The 18,128-nt window shown below is 39.8% G+C and overlaps 1 protein-coding gene across 5 annotated transcripts in view; it reads right to left on the bottom strand.

The window, feature by feature from the left end:
* The window catches only part of DOCK3 (dedicator of cytokinesis 3), a 300,167-nt gene that overhangs the window by 65,402 nt on the left and 216,637 nt on the right, over nt 1-18,128 (bottom strand). The window lies entirely within an intron of this gene.

The raw sequence follows: 18,128 nt of genomic DNA, 5'->3' as shown, positions 1-18,128 counted from the left end.
TTTAATTATTAAAAGATTATTTTTCTGAATAAAATGGTGTGGGCTCCAGCGAAATTTTCTTAACCAGCAGAGGGGAAAGCCGACGGCTGTGGGCCAATGTTTATAGTCTGGGAAGGGAGTAATATCCATGGAGCTTCCCAGGCTATTAATATCAGCTCACAGCTGTATACTTACTGGCTATTAAAATGGGGGACCCTAAAAGAAATGATGTAAGATGTGCCAATTCTGGCACTTAGCCTCACTCTTCCTACTTGCTCTGTAGCAGTGGCAAGTGGGGTGATAGTTGGGGGATTGATGTCACCTTTGTATTGCTAGGTGACATCAAGCCCCGAGGTTAGTAATGGAGAGGTGTCTGTAAGACACCCCATTACTAACCCCACAGTCACATTGTAAGAAAACACAGACACCCAGAAAAAGTCTTTTAATTCAAAGAATGACACAGACTCCTTTAATAAATCTTAATTAAACCATACTTACGACATCGCTCATTCCACCGATGCCCTTGTCTCCTTAACAAAAAACAACAATATTCCTCACCTTTCCACAGAGATGATAATCTATTTGGCCTGCAATGGGTCTAGCTCTACTGCATCTAGATAGCAGGCTGCATGGTTGCATGATGACCATACAGCCTATCATCCAGCCGACACTGTGCAGCGTGTGCTCAGTGTCTCCATGTGAGCTCCCATTCCCTGTGTGACGGCACCATGAGCGTGAGAAAGTTCTCCTGCTGTGCTGTCAGAAAGGTCCTGGGAGTTCACAGCCAATGAACTCAATTTATCTGACGTCAGCGTGAGCGCCGTAGTGTCGTCAGATAGGTAATAGGAGTTCACAGGGAGACAACGAGCACACGCTGCTCAGTGTCTCTGCTGGATGACAAGCTGTATGGTCACATCATGCAACCATGCAGCCTGCCATCTAGATGTAACAGAGCTAGAACTGTCGTGGGACAAATGGATTATCATCTTCTCTGTGGAAAGGTGAGGAATATTTTAGTTTTTTATTTTAACTCTTTTGCAGACGACAAGGGCGTCGGTGGAATGGGCGATGCCTTAAGTGTGGTTTAATTAAGATTTATTAAAGGAGTCTGTGTCATACTTTCAATTGAAGGACTTTATTCTGGGTGTCTGTTTTTTTGCAATATGGGGTTCGAAATGGGGGTGTCTTATTGACGCGTCTCCTTTACTAACCTCGGGCTTAATGTCACCTGTCAATACAAAGGTGACACCAAACCCCCCCACTCAACTATCCTCTTGCCACCGCTGAGAGCTGATGTTTTTAGCCTGGAGGGCCAGTATCCATGGCCCCTTCCTAGGCTATTAATATCAGCCCCCGCTGTCTGCATAGTCTTTGCTAGTTATTAATTATTGGGGGACCCTATGTCATTTTTTTTGGTCCCTCATTTTAATAGCCAGTAAAGGATGAGTATACAGCTATGAGCTGATATTAATAGCCTGGGAAGCTCCATGGGTATTACCCCCTGCCCAGGCTAGAAACATCGGTCCCCAGCAATCAGCTTTCCCTGTGATGGTTAAGAAAACTATGTGGGAGCCCACAACATTTTTTTTCAGAAAGTAATCTTTTAATAATTAAATACAAGTACAGTAAGCTGCACACACACTGTACTAATTGTATTTGTCACAGACATCTATATATCTATATTCTATGTGTAATTACTGTATGTAATCCATCTCTTCTATACTGTTGGCTCCTGCTGTGATTTTACTGTACACGGCTGCTGACTTGCTGGCTTTACTTCTATGTATGTAATATATACATATATGTATGTGTGTGTGTGTGTCTCACTGACATCAATATATCTATGTATTCTATGTGTATATATCTACTGTATGTGGCACATGAATTGTCGGCTTTTCTTTTATCTATGTAATATATACTAGCTGAAGAGCCCAGCGTTGCCCGGGCAAAGTAACTAACTGTGGTTAGTTATAGCACCTCACTTCTCTCATTTTCCCCCTCACTCCTCTCATTTTCCCCCTCTGTCCTCTCATTGTCCCCCTCACACCTCTCATTTTCCCCCTCACATCTCTCCTTTTCCCCACTCCTCTCATTTTCCCCCTCACATCTCTCCTTTTCCCTCTCTATCTTTTCATTTTCCCCCTCACTCCTCTCATTTTCCCCCCTAACACCTGTCATTTTGACCTCACATCTGTCATTTTCCGATCACTCCACTATTTTCCCCTAACTCCTATCATTTTGCACTCACACCTATCATTTTCCCCTTCAGTATATACAAGTCATCTCTGTTATGACCCCAATGGCGAGGGTCTCAGAGGAACAAGTAAGTCTGCGACGTACAAAAATCCAGCTCATAGGGCAGTGGTAACTGGGTTGACCATATATCTACTCCTAACGCCAACACTAGAAGTAGCCGGGGAACATGCCTACGTTGGTCGCTAGATGTCTCGCGCCAGCCGGAGGACTAACTACCCCTAGAAGAGGAAAACAAAGACCTCTCTTGCCTCCAGAGAATAGACCCCAAAAGTAGGATACAAGCCCCCCACAAATAATAACGGTGAGGTAAGAGGAAATGACAAACACAGAGATGAACTAGGTTTAGCAAAGAGAGGCCCACTTACTAATAGCAGAATGTAGTAAGATAACTTATATGGTCAACAAAAACCCTAACAAAAATCCACACTGGAGATTCAAGAACCCCCGAACCGTCTAACGGCCCGGGGGGGAGAACTCCAGCCTCCCTAGAGCTTCCAGCAAGGTTAGGATACAGATTATGTACAAGCTGGACAAAATGCAAACAAAAAAACAAATAGCAAAAAGCAAGAAAGCAGACTTAGCTTAATTTAGCAGGAACCAGGATCAGTAGACAAGAGCACAACAGATTAGCTCTGATTACAACGTTGCCAGGCATTGAACTGAAGGTCCAGGGAGCTTATATAGCAACACCCCTGACCTAATGACCCAGGTGAGCATACAAGGGATGGCAGACATTCCCAGAGTCAAATCACTAGTAACCACTAGAGGGAGCCAAAAAGATAAATTCACAACACATCTCCCCTGTATATAGTATATGTCTGTATGTCATCTCCTCCTGTATATAGTATATACCTGTATGTCATCTCCCCTGTATATAGTATATACCTGTATGTCATCTCCTCCTGTATATAGTATATACCTGTATGTCATCTCCTTCTATATATAGTATATACCTGTGTGTCATCTCCTCTGTATATAGAATATACTTGTATGTCATCTCCTCCTGTATATAGTATATACCTGTATGTCATCTCCTTCTATATATAGTATATACCTGTGTGTCATCTCCTCTGTATATAGAATATACTTGTATGTCATCTCCTCCTGTATATAGTATATACCTGTATGTCATCTCCCCTGTATATAGTATATACCTGTATGTCATCTCCTCCTGTATATAGTATATACCTGTATGTCATCTCCTTCTATATATAGTATATACCTGTGTGTCATCTCCTCTGTATATAGAATATACTTGTATGTCATCTCCTCCTGTATATAGTATATATCTGTGTGTCAGCTCCACCTGTATATAGTATATATCTGTGTGTCAGCTCCACCTGTATATAGTATACACCTGTGTGTCATCTCCTCCTGTATATAGTATATACCTGTATGTCATCTCCTCCTGTATATAGTGTATACCTGTGTCATCTCTCTTGTATATAGTATATACCTGTGTGTCATCACCTCCTGTATATACCTGTCATCTCCCCTGTATATAGAATATACCTGTATGTCATCTCCCCTATATATAGTATATACCTGTATGTCATCTCCCCTATATATATAGTATATACCTGTATGTCATCTCCCCTATATATATAGTATATACCTGTGTCATCTCCTCCTGTATATAGTACATATCTGTGTGTCATCTCCCCTGTATATAGTATATACCTGTGTGATATCTCCTCCTGTATATAGTAGTGTCATCTCCTCCTGTATATAGTACATATCTGTGTGTCATCTCCCCTGTATATAGTATATACCTGTGTGTTATCTCCTCCTGTATATAGTAGTGTCATCTCCTCCTGTATATAGTATATACCTGTGTGTCATCTCCTCCTGTATATAGTATATACCTGTGTCATCTCTCTTGTATATAGTATATACCTGTGTGTCATCACCTCCTGTATATACCTGTGTCATCTCCCCTGCATATAGTATATACCTGTGTGTCATCTCCCCTGTATATAGTATATACCTGTATGTCATCTCCTCCTATATATAGTATATACCTGTATGTCATCTACTCCTGTATATAGTATATACCTGTGTCATCTCTCTTGTATATAGTATATACCTGTGTGTCATCACCTCCTGTATATACCTGTGTCATCTCCCCTGTATATAGTATATACCTGTATGTCATCTCCCCTATATACAGTATATACCTGTGTCATCTCCTCCTGCATATAGTACATATCTGTGTGTCATCTCCCCTGTATATAGTATATACCTGTGTGATATCTCCTCCTGTATATAGTAGTGTCATCTCCTCCTGTATATAGTACATAGCTGTATGTCATCTCCTCCTGTATATAGTATATACCTGTGTCATCTCTCTTGTATATAGTATATACCTGTGTGTCATCACCTCCTGTATATACCTGTCATCTCCCCTGCATATAGTATATACCTGTGTGTCATCTCCCCTGTATATAGTATATACCTGTATGTCATCTCCTCCTGTATATAGTATATACCTGTATGTCATCTACTCCTGTATATAGTATATACCTGTGTCATCTCTCTTGTATATAGTATATACCTGTGTCATCACCTCCTGTATATACCTGTGTCATCTCCCCTGTATATAGTATATACCTGTATGTCATCTCCCCTATATACAGTATATACCTGTGTCATCTCCTCCTGTATATAGTACATATCTGTGTGTCATCTCCCCTGTATATAGTATATACCTGTGTGTTATCTCCTCCTGTATATAGTAGTGTCATCTCCTCCTGTATATAGTATATACCTGTGTGTCATCTCCTCCTGTATATAGTACATATCTGTATGTCATCTCCTCCTGTATATAGTATATACCTGTGTGTCATCTCCCCTGTATATAGTATATACCTGTGTGTCATCTCCTCCTGTATATAGTATATATCTGTATGTCATCTCCTCCTGTATTAGACCTCGTTCACATGTTATTTGGTCAGTATTTTACCTCAGTATTTGTAAGATAAAACTTGGGAGTAAAACAATCAGAGGAACACTTTATTAGAAACATGTCACCACGTCTGTATTTTTCTCCCTCTCGTGTCGTGGCTTAGGCTTATAAATACTGAGGTAAAATAGTGACCAAACACTGACCGTGTGAATGTGGCCTTATACACAGCCTCCACATGCAGCGCCTCACTCTTCTCTATACTCAGCCTGGTGCAGCAGCACCACACTTCTCTCATTTTCCCTTTCACTTCTCTCATTTTCCCCTTCACATCTCTCATTTTCCCCCTCACTTCTTTCATTTTCTCCCTCACTTCTCTCATTTTCCCCTCGTTTCTCTCATTTTCCCCCTCACTTCTCTCATTTTCCCCTCGTTTCTCTCATTTTCCCCCTCACTTCTTTCATTTTCCCTCGTTTCTCTCATTTTCCCTTTCACTTCTCTCATTTTCCCCTTCACATCTCTCATTTTCCCCCTCACTTCTCTCATTTTCCCATTCACTTCTCTCATTTTCCCCCTCACTTCTCTCATTTTCCCCCTCACTTCTCTCATTTTCCCCTCGTTTCTCTCATTTTCTCCCTCACTTCTTTCATTTTCCCCTCGTTTCTCTCATTTTCCCTTTCACTTCTCTCATTTTCCCCTTCACATCTCTCATTTTCCCCCTCACTTCTCTCATTTTCCCATTCACTTCTCTCATTTTCCCCCTCACTTCTTTCATTTTCTCCCTCACTTCTCTCATTTTCCCCTCGTTTCTCTCATTTTCCCCCTCACTTCTCTCATTTTCCCCTCGTTTCTCTCATTTTCCCCCTCACTTCTCTCATTTTCCTACTCAGTTCTCTCATTTTCCCTTCACTTCTCTCATTTTCCCCTTCACTTCTTTCATTCCCCCCCCCCCACTTCTCTCAATTTTCCCTTCAATTCTCTCATTTTCCCCTTCACTTCTCTCATTTTCCCACTCAGTTCTCTCATTTTCCCTTCACTTCTCTCATTTTCCCCTTCACTTCTTTCATTCCCCCCCTCACTTCTCTCAATTTTCCCTTCAATTCTCTCATTTTCCCCCTCACTTCCCTCATTTTCCCCCTCACTTCTCTCATTTTCCCCTTCACATCTCTCATTTTCCCCTTCACTTCTCTCATTTTCCCCATCACTTCTCTCATTTTCCCGCTCACTTCTCTCATTTTCCCCCTCACATCTCTATCCATGAGGCTCCTCCATTTCCCTTGACGTCTTACCTCACAGGAGTAACTCCATTGTAGACAGGACAAAGCTAGATGTGGCCTGTGCCTGCTATGTGGAGTGGGCGTGGCTATGTGGAGTGGGCGTGGCTCGACACACACATACATACATACATACACTCAACATTATATATATATATATATATATATATATATATATATATATATATAGTGCGTCACTGAGAACTGTATATCTATCTATTCCATGTGTACATACTGTGTGTAATCCATCTCTTCTATCCTGTCGGCTCCAGCTGTGATTTCACGGCATGCGGCCCATGAATTGCCGGCTTTTCTTCTATCTATCTGTGTAATATATATATGTGTCACTGACATCCATGTATTCTGTGTGTATATATCTATTGTAGCCTGTCAGTGTGATTTCACTGTATGCGGCCCATGAATTGCCGGCTTTTCTTCTATCTATCTGTGTAATATATATGTGTCACTGACATCCATGTATTCTGTGTGTATATATCTATTGCAGCCTGTCAGTGTGATTTCACTGTATGCGGCCCATGAATTGCCGGCTTTTCTTCTATCTATCTGTGTAATATATATATATGTGTCACTGACATCCATGTATTCTGTGTGTATATATCTATTGCAGCCTGTCAGTGTGATATCACTGTATGCGGCCCATGAATTGCCGGCTTTTCTTCTATCTATCTGTGTAATATATATATGTGTCACTGACATCCATGTATTCTGTGTGTATATATGTATTGTAGCCTGTCAGTGTGATTTCACTGTATGCGGCCCATGAATTGCCGGCTTTTCTTCTATCTATCTGTGTAATATATATATGTGTCACTGACATCCATGTATTCTGTGTGTATATATCTATTGTAGCCTGTCAGTGTGATTTCACTGTATGCGGCCCATGAATTGCCGGCTTTTCTTCTATCTATCTGTGTAATATATATATGGGTCACTGACATCCATGTATTCTGTGTGTATATATGTATTGTAGCCTGTCAGTGTGATTTCACTGTATGCGGCCCATGAATTGCCGGCTTTTCTTCTATCTATCTGTGTAATATATATATATGTGTCACTGACATCCATGTATTCTGTGTGTATATATCTATTGCAGCCTGTCAGTGTGATTTCACTGCATGCGGCCCATGAATTGCCGGCTTTTCTTCTATCTATCTGTGTAATATATATATGTGTCACTGACATCCATGTATTCTGTGTGTATATATCTATTGCAGCCTGTCAGTGTGATTTCCCTGCATGCGGCCCATGAATTGCCGGCTTTTCTTCTATCTATCTGTGTAATATATATATGTGTCACTGACATCCATGTATTCTGTGTGTATATATCTATTGTAGCCTGTCAGTGTGATTTCACTGTATGCGGCCCATGAATTGCCGGCTTTTCTTCTATCTATCTGTGTAATATATATATGTGTCACTGACATCCATGTATTCTGTGTGTATATATCTATTGTAGCCTGTCAGTGTGATTTCACTGCATGCGACCCATGAATTGCCGGCTTTTCTTCCATCTATCTGTGTAATATATATATGTGTCACTGACATCCATGTATTCTGTGTGTATATATCTATTGCAGCCTGTCAGTGTGATTTCACTGCATGCGGCCCATGAATTGCCGGCTTTTCTTCTATCTATCTGTGTAATATATATATATGTGTCACTGACATCCATGTATTCTGTGTGTATATATCTATTGCAGCCTGTCAGTGTGATTTCACTGTATGCGGCCCATGAATTGCCGGCTTTTCTTCTATCTATCTGTGTAATATATATATGTGTCACTGACATCCATGTATTCTGTGTGTATATATCTATTGTAGCCTGTCAGTGTGATTTCACTGCATGCGGCCCATGAATTGCCGGCTTTTCTTCTATCTATCTGTGTAATATATATGTGTGTCACTGACATCCATGTATTCTGTGTGTATATATCTATTGTAGCCTGTCAGTGTGATTTCACTGTATGCGGCCCATGAATTGCCGGCTTTTCTTCTATCTATCTGTGTAATATATATATATGTGTCACTGACATCCATGTATTCTGTGTGTATATATCTATTGTAGCCTGTCAGTGTGATTTCACTGTATGCGGCCCATGAATTGCCAGCTTTTCTTCTATCTATCTGTGTAATATATATATGTGTCACTGACATCCATGTATTCTGTGTGTATATATCTATTGCAGCCTGTCAGTGTGATTTCACTGTATGCGGCCCATGAATTGCCGGCTTTTCTTCTATCTATCTGTGTAATATATATATGTGTCACTGACATCCATGTATTCTGTGTGTATATATCTATTGTAGCCTGTCAGTGTGATTTCACTGTATGCGGCCCATGAATTGCCGGCTTTTCTTCTATCTATCTGTGTAATATATATATGTGTCACTGACATCCATGTATTCTGTGTGTATATATCTATTGTAGCCTGTCAGTGTGATTTCACTGTATGCGGCCCATGAATTGCCGGCTTTTCTTCTATCTATCTGTGTAATATATATATGTGTCACTGACATCCATGTATTCTGTGTGTATATATCTATTGTAGCCTGTCAGTGTGATTTCACTGCATGCGGCCCATGAATTGCCGGCTTTTCTTCTATCTATCTGTGTAATATATATATGTGTCACTGACATCCATGTATTCTGTGTGTATATATCTATTGTAGCCTGTCAGTGTGATTTCACTGCATGCGGCCCATGAATTGCCGGCTTTTCTTCTATCTATCTGTGTAATATATATATGTGTCACTGACATCCATGTATTCTGTGTGTGTATATATCTATTGCAGCCTGTCAGTGTGATTTCACTGCATGCTGCCCATGAATTGCCGGCTTTTCTTCTATCTATCTGTGTAATATATATATGTGTCACTGACATCCATGTATTCTGTGTGTATATATCTATTGCAGCCTGTCAGTGTGATTTCACTGCATGCGGCCCATGAATTGCCGGCTTTTCTTCTATCTATCTGTGTAATATATATATATGTGTCACTGACATCCATGTATTCTGTGTGTATATATCTATTGTAGCCTGTCAGTGTGATTTCACTGTATGCGGCCAATGAATTGCCGGCTTTTCTTCTATCTATCTGTGTAATATATATATGTGTCACTGACATCCATGTATTCTGTGTGTATATATCTATTGTAGCCTGTCAGTGTGATTTCACTGTATGCGGCCCATGAATTGCCGGCTTTTCTTCTATCTATCTGTGTAATATATATATGTGTCACTGACATCCATGTATTCTGTGTGTATATATCTATTGTAGACTGTCAGTGTGATTTCACTGCATGCGGCCCATGAATTGCCGGCTTTTCTTCTATCTATCTGTGTAATATATATATATATATGTGTCACTGACATCCATGTATTCTGTGTGTATATATCTATTGTAGCCTGTCAGTGTGATTTCACTGTATGCGGCCCATGAATTTCCGGCTTTTCTTCTATCTATCTGTGTAATATATATGTGTGTCACTGACATCCATGTATTCTGTGTGTATATATCTATTGCAGCCTGTCAGTGTGATTTCACTGTATGCGGCCCATGAATTGCCGGCTTTTCTTCTATCTATCTGTGTAATATATATGTGTGTCACTGACATCCATGTATTCTGTGTGTATATATCTATTGCAGCCTGTCAGTGTGATTTCACTGTATGCGGCCCATGAATTGCCGGCTTTTCTTCTATCTATCTGTGTAATATATATATGTGTCACTGACATCCATGTATTCTGTGTGTATATATCTATTGCAGCCTGTCAGTGTGATTTCACTGTATGCGGCCCATGAATTGCCGGCTTTTCTTCTATCTATCTGTGTAATATATATATGTGTCACTGACATCCATGTATTCTGTGTGTATATATCTATTGTAGCCTGTCAGTGTGATTTCACTGTATGCGGCCCATGAATTGCCGGCTTTTCTTCTATCTATCTGTGTAATATATATGTGTGTCACTGACATCCATGTATTCTGTGTGTATATATCTATTGCAGCCTGTCAGTGTGATTTCACTGTATGCGGCCCATGAATTGCCGGCTTTTCTTCTATCTATCTGTGTAATATATATATGTGTCACTGACATCCATGTATTCTGTGTGTATATATGTATTGTAGCCTGTCAGTGTGATTTCACTGCATGCGGCCCATGAATTGTCGGCTTTTATTCTATCTATCTGTGTAATATATATATGTGTCACTGACATCCATGTATTCTGTGTGTATATATCTATTGCAGCCTGTCAGTGTGATTTCACTGTACGCGGCCCATGAATTGCCGGCTTTTCTTCTATCTATCTGTGTAATATATATATGTGTCACTGACATCCATGTATTCTGTGTGTATATATCTATTGTAGCCTGTCAGTGTGATTTCACTGTATGCGGCCCATGAATTGCCGGCTTTTCTTCTATCTATCTGTGTAATATATATATGTGTCACTGACATCCATGTATTCTGTGTGTATATATCTATTGTAGCCTGTCAGTGTGATTTCACTGTATGCGGCCCATGAATTGCCGGCTTTTCTTCTATCTATCTGTGTAATATATATGTGTGTCACTGACATCCATGTATTCTGTGTGTATATATCTATTGCAGCCTGTCAGTGTGATTTCACTGTATGCGGCCCATGAATTGCCGGCTTTTCTTCTATCTATCTGTGTAATATATATATGTGTCACTGACATCCATGTATTCTGTGTGTATATATGTATTGTAGCCTGTCAGTGTGATTTCACTGCATGCGGCCCATGAATTGTCGGCTTTTATTCTATCTATCTGTGTAATATATATATGTGTCACTGACATCCATGTATTCTGTGTGTATATATCTATTGCAGCCTGTCAGTGTGATTTCACTGTACGCGGCCCATGAATTGCCGGCTTTTCTTCTATCTATCTGTGTAATATATATATGTGTCACTGACATCCATGTATTCTGTGTGTATATATCTATTGTAGCCTGTCAGTGTGATTTCACTGCACGCGGCCCATGAATTGCCGGCTTTTCTTCTATCTATCTGTGTAATATATATATGTGTCACTGACATCCATGTATTCTGTGTGTATATATCTATTGCAGCCTGTCAGTGTGATTTCACTGTATGCAGCCCATGAATTGCCGGCTTTTCTTCTATCTATCTGTGTAATATATATATATGTGTCACTGACATCCATGTATTCTGTGTGTATATATCTATTGCAGCCTGTCAGTGTGATTTCACTGCATGCGGCCCATGAATTGCCGGCTTTTCTTCTATCTATCTGTGTAATATATATGTGTGTCACTGACATCCATGTATTCTGTGTGTATATATCTATTGTAGCCTGTCAGTGTGATTTCACTGCATGCGGCCCATGAATTGCCGGCTTTTCTTCTATCTATCTGTGTAATATATATGTGTGTCACTGACATCCATGTATTCTGTGTGTATATATCTATTGTAGCCTGTCAGTGTGATTTCACTGTATGCGGCCCATGAATTGTCGGCTTTTCTTCTATCTATCTGTGTAATATATATGTGTGTCACTGACATCCATGTATTCTGTGTGTATATATCTATTGCAGCCTGTCAGTGTGATTTCACTGTATGCGGCCCATGAATTGCCGGCTTTTCTTCTATCTATCTGTGTAATATATATGTGTGTCACTGACATCCATGTATTCTGTGTGTATATATCTATTGTAGCCTGTCAGTGTGATTTCACTGTATGCGGCCCATGAATTGCCGGCTTTTCTTCTATCTATCTGTGTAATATATATATGTGTCACTGACATCCATGTATTCTGTGTGTATATATCTATTGCAGCCTGTCAGTGTGATTTCACTGTATGCGGCCCATGAATTGCCGGCTTTTCTTCTATCTATCTGTGTAATATATATGTGTGTCACTGACATCCATGTATTCTGTGTGTATATATCTATTGTAGCCTGTCAGTGTGATTTCACTGTATGCGGCCCATGAATTGCCGGCTTTTCTTCTATCTATCTGTGTAATATATATATGTGTCACTGACATCCATGTATTCTGTGTGTATATATCTATTGCAGCCTGTCAGTGTGATTTCACTGTATGCGGCCCATGAATTGCCGGCTTTTCTTCTATCTATCTGTGTAATATATATATGTGTCACTGACATCCATGTATTCTGTGTGTATATATCTATTGTAGCCTGTCAGTGTGATTTCACTGCATGCGGCCCATGAATTGCCGGCTTTTCTTCTATCTATCTGTGTAATATATATGTGTGTCACTGACATCCATGTATTCTGTGTGTATATATCTATTGTAGCCTGTCAGTGTGATTTCACTGTATGCGGCCCATGAATTGCCGGCTTTTCTTCTATCTATCTGTGTAATATATATGTGTGTCACTGACATCCATGTATTCTGTGTGTATATATCTATTGCAGCCTGTCAGTGTGATTTCACTGTATGCGGCCCATGAATTGCCGGCTTTTCTTCTATCTATCTGTGTAATATATATGTGTGTCACTGACATCCATGTATTCTGTGTGTATATATCTATTGTAGCCTGTCAGTGTGATTTCACTGTATGCGGCCCATGAATTGCCGGCTTTTCTTCTATCTATCTGTGTAATATATATATGTGTCACTGACATCCATGTATTCTGTGTGTATATATCTATTGCAGCCTGTCAGTGTGATTTCACTGTATGCGGCCCATGAATTGCCGGCTTTTCTTCTATCTATCTGTGTAATATATATGTGTGTCACTGACATCCATGTATTCTGTGTGTATATATCTATTGTAGCCTGTCAGTGTGATTTCACTGTATGCGGCCCATGAATTGCCGGCTTTTCTTCTATCTATCTGTGTAATATATATATGTGTCACTGACATCCATGTATTCTGTGTGTATATATCTATTGCAGCCTGTCAGTGTGATTTCACTGTATGCGGCCCATGAATTGCCGGCTTTTCTTCTATCTATCTGTGTAATATATATATGTGTCACTGACATCCATGTATTCTGTGTGTATATATCTATTGTAGCCTGTCAGTGTGATTTCACTGCATGCGGCCCATGAATTGCCGGCTTTTCTTCTATCTATCTGTGTAATATATATGTGTGTCACTGACATCCATGTATTCTGTGTGTATATATCTATTGTAGCCTGTCAGTGTGATTTCACTGTATGCGGCCCATGAATTGCCGGCTTTTCTTCTATCTATCTGTGTAATATATATATGTGTCACTGACATCCATGTATTCTGTGTGTATATATCTATTGTAGCCTGTCAGTGTGATTTCACTGCATGCGGCCCATGAATTGCCGGCTTTTCTTCTATCTATCTGTGTAATATATATATGTGTCACTGACATCCATGTATTCTGTGTGTATATATCTATTGCAGCCTGTCAGTGTGATTTCACTGTATGCGGCCCATGAATTGCCGGCTTTTCTTCTATCTATCTGTGTAATATATATGTGTGTCACTGACATCCATGTATTCTGTGTGTATATATCTATTGTAGCCTGTCAGTGTGATTTCACTGTATGCGGCCCATGAATTGCCGGCTTTTCTTCTATCTATCTGTGTAATATATATATGTGTCACTGACATCCATGTATTCTGTGTGTATATATCTATTGCAGCCTGTCAGTGTGATTTCACTGTATGCGGCCCATGAATTGCCGGCTTTTCTTCTATCTATCTGTGTAATATATATGTGTGTCACTGACATCCATGTATTCTGTGTGTATATATCTATTGTAGCCTGTCAGTGTGATTTCACTGTATGCGGCCCATGAATTGCCGGCTTTTCTTCTATCTATCTGTGTAATATATATGTGTGTCACTGACATCCATGTATTCTGTGTGTATATATCTATTGCAGCCTGTCAGTGTGATTTCACTGCATGCGGCCCATGAATTGCCGGCTTTTCTTCTATCTATCTGTGTAATATATATGTGTGTCACTGACATCCATGTATTCTGTGTGTATATATCTATTGTAGCCTGTCAGTGTGATTTCACTGTATGCGGCCCATGAATTGCCGGCTTTTCTTCTATCTATCTGTGTAATATATATATGTGTCACTGACATCCATGTATTCTGTGTGTATATATCTATTGCAGCCTGTCAGTGTGATTTCACTGCATGCGGCCCATGAATTGCCGGCTTTTCTTCTATCTATCTGTGTAATATATATATGTGTCACTGACATCCATGTATTCTGTGTGTATATATCTATTGCAGCCTGTCAGTGTGATTTCACTGTATGCGGCCCATGAATTGCCGGCTTTTCTTCTATCTATCTGTGTAATATATATATGTGTCACTGACATCCATGTATTCTGTGTGTATATATCTATTGCAGCCTGTCAGTGTGATTTCACTGCATGCGGCCCATGAATTGCCGGCTTTTCTTCTATCTATCTGTGTAATATATATGTGTGTCACTGACATCCATGTATTCTGTGTGTATATATCTATTGTAGCCTGTCAGTGTGATTTCACTGCATGCGGCCCATGAATTGCCGGCTTTTCTTCTATCTATCTGTGTAATATATATGTGTGTCACTGACATCCATGTATTCTGTGTGTATATATCTATTGTAGCCTGTCAGTGTGATTTCACTGTATGCGGCCCATGAATTGCCGGCTTTTCTTCTATCTATCTGTGTAATATATATGTGTGTCACTGACATCCATGTATTCTGTGTGTATATATCTATTGTAGCCTGTCAGTGTGATTTCACTGTATGCGGCCCATGAATTGCCGGCTTTTCTTCTATCTATCTGTGTAATATATATGTGTGTCACTGACATCCATGTATTCTGTGTGTATATATCTATTGCAGCCTGTCAGTGTGATTTCACTGTATGCGGCCCATGAATTGCCGGCTTTTCTTCTATCTATCTGTGTAATATATATGTGTGTCACTGACATCCATGTATTCTGTGTGTATATATCTATTGTAGCCTGTCAGTGTGATTTCACTGCATGCGGCCCATGAATTGCCGGCTTTTCTTCTATCTATCTGTGTAATATATATGTGTGTCACTGACATCCATGTATTCTGTGTGTATATATCTATTGTAGCCTGTCAGTGTGATTTCACTGTATGCGGCCCATGAATTGCCGGCTTTTCTTCTATCTATCTGTGTAATATATATGTGTGTCACTGACATCCATGTATTCTGTGTGTATATATCTATTGCAGCCTGTCAGTGTGATTTCACTGTATGCGGCCCATGAATTGCCGGCTTTTCTTCTATCTATCTGTGTAATATATATGTGTGTCACTGACATCCATGTATTCTGTGTGTATATATCTATTGTAGCCTGTCAGTGTGATTTCACTGTATGCGGCCCATGAATTGCCGGCATTTCTTCTATCTATCTGTGTAATATATATGTGTGTCACTGACATCCATGTATTCTGTGTGTATATATCTATTGCAGCCTGTCAGTGTGATTTCACTGCATGCGGCCCATGAATTGCCGGCTTTTCTTCTATCTATCTGTGTAATATATATATATGTGTCACTGACATCCATGTATTCTGTGTGTATATATCTATTGTAGCCTGTCAGTGTGATTTCACTGCATGCGGCCCATGAATTGCCGGCTTTTCTTCTATCTACCTGTGTAATATATATATGTGTCACTGACATCCATGTATTCTGTGTGTATATATCTATTGTAGCCTGTCAGTGTGATTTCACTGTATGCGGCCCATGAATTGCCGGCTTTTCTTCTATCTATCTGTGTAATATATATGTGTGTCACTGACATCCATGTATTCTGTGTGTATATATCTATTGTAGCCTGTCAGTGTGATTTCACTGTATGCGGCCCATGAATTGCCGGCTTTTCTTCTATCTATCTGTGTAATATATATGTGTGTCACTGACATCCATGTATTCTGTGTGTATATATCTATTGCAGCCTGTCAGTGTGATTTCACTGCATGCGGCCCATGAATTGCCGGCTTTTCTTCTATCTATCTGTGTAATATATATGTGTGTCACTGACATCCATGTATTCTGTGTGTATATATCTATTGTAGCCTGTCAGTGTGATTTCACTGTATGCGGCCCATGAATTGCCGGCTTTTCTTCTATCTATCTGTGTAATATATATATGTGTCACTGACATCCATGTATTCTGTGTGTATATATCTATTGCAGCCTGTCAGTGTGATTTCACTGCATGCGGCCCATGAATTGCCGGCTTTTCTTCTATCTATCTGTGTAATATATATATGTGTCACTGACATCCATGTATTCTGTGTGTATATATCTATTGCAGCCTGTCAGTGTGATTTCACTGTATGCGGCCCATGAATTGCCGGCTTTTCTTCTATCTATCTGTGTAATATATATATGTGTCACTGACATCCATGTATTCTGTGTGTATATATCTATTGCAGCCTGTCAGTGTGATTTCACTGCATGCGGCCCATGAATTGCCGGCTTTTCTTCTATCTATCTGTGTAATATATATGTGTGTCACTGACATCCATGTATTCTGTGTGTATATATCTATTGTAGCCTGTCAGTGTGATTTCACTGCATGCGGCCCATGAATTGCCGGCTTTTCTTCTATCTATCTGTGTAATATATATGTGTGTCACTGACATCCATGTATTCTGTGTGTATATATCTATTGTAGCCTGTCAGTGTGATTTCACTGTATGCGGCCCATGAATTGCCGGCTTTTCTTCCATCTATCTGTGTAATATATATGTGTCACTGACACCCATGTATTCTGTGTGTATATATCTATTGTAGCCTGTCAGTGTGATTTCACTGTATGCGGCCCATGAATTGCCGGCTTTTCTTCTATCTATCTGTGTAATATATATGTGTGTCACTGACATCCATGTATTCTGTGTGTATATATCTATTGCAGCCTGTCAGTGTGATTTCACTGTATGCGGCCCATGAATTGCCGGCTTTTCTTCTATCTATCTGTGTAATATATATGTGTGTCACTGACATCCATGTATTCTGTGTGTATATATCTATTGTAGCCTGTCAGTGTGATTTCACTGCATGCGGCCCATGAATTGCCGGCTTTTCTTCTATCTATCTGTGTAATATATATGTGTGTCACTGACATCCATGTATTCTGTGTGTATATATCTATTGTAGCCTGTCAGTGTGATTTCACTGTATGCGGCCCATGAATTGCCGGCTTTTCTTCTATCTATCTGTGTAATATATATGTGTGTCACTGACATCCATGTATTCTGTGTGTATATATCTATTGTAGCCTGTCAGTGTGATTTCACTGTATGCGGCCCATGAATTGCCGGCTTTTCTTCTATCTATCTGTGTAATATATATGTGTGTCACTGACATCCATGTATTCTGTGTGTATATATCTATTGCAGCCTGTCAGTGTGATTTCACTGCATGCGGCCCATGAATTGCCGGCTTTTCTTCTATCTATCTGTGTAATATATATATATGTGTCACTGACATCCATGTATTCTGTGTGTATATATCTATTGTAGCCTGTCAGTGTGATTTCACTGTATGCGGCCCATGAATTGCCGGCTTTTCTTCTATCTATCTGTGTAATATATATGTGTGTCACTGACATCCATGTATTCTGTGTGTATATATCTATTGCAGCCTGTCAGTGTGATTTCACTGCATGCGGCCCATGAATTGCCGGCTTTTCTTCTATCTA

Source organism: Ranitomeya variabilis, chromosome 8, assembly GCF_051348905.1.
Source record: "Ranitomeya variabilis isolate aRanVar5 chromosome 8, aRanVar5.hap1, whole genome shotgun sequence".
Taxonomy (NCBI): Eukaryota; Metazoa; Chordata; class Amphibia; order Anura; family Dendrobatidae; genus Ranitomeya; species Ranitomeya variabilis.
The sequence above is the reverse complement of the archived record's forward strand: the minus strand, read 5'-3'. Positions and strand labels throughout refer to the sequence as shown.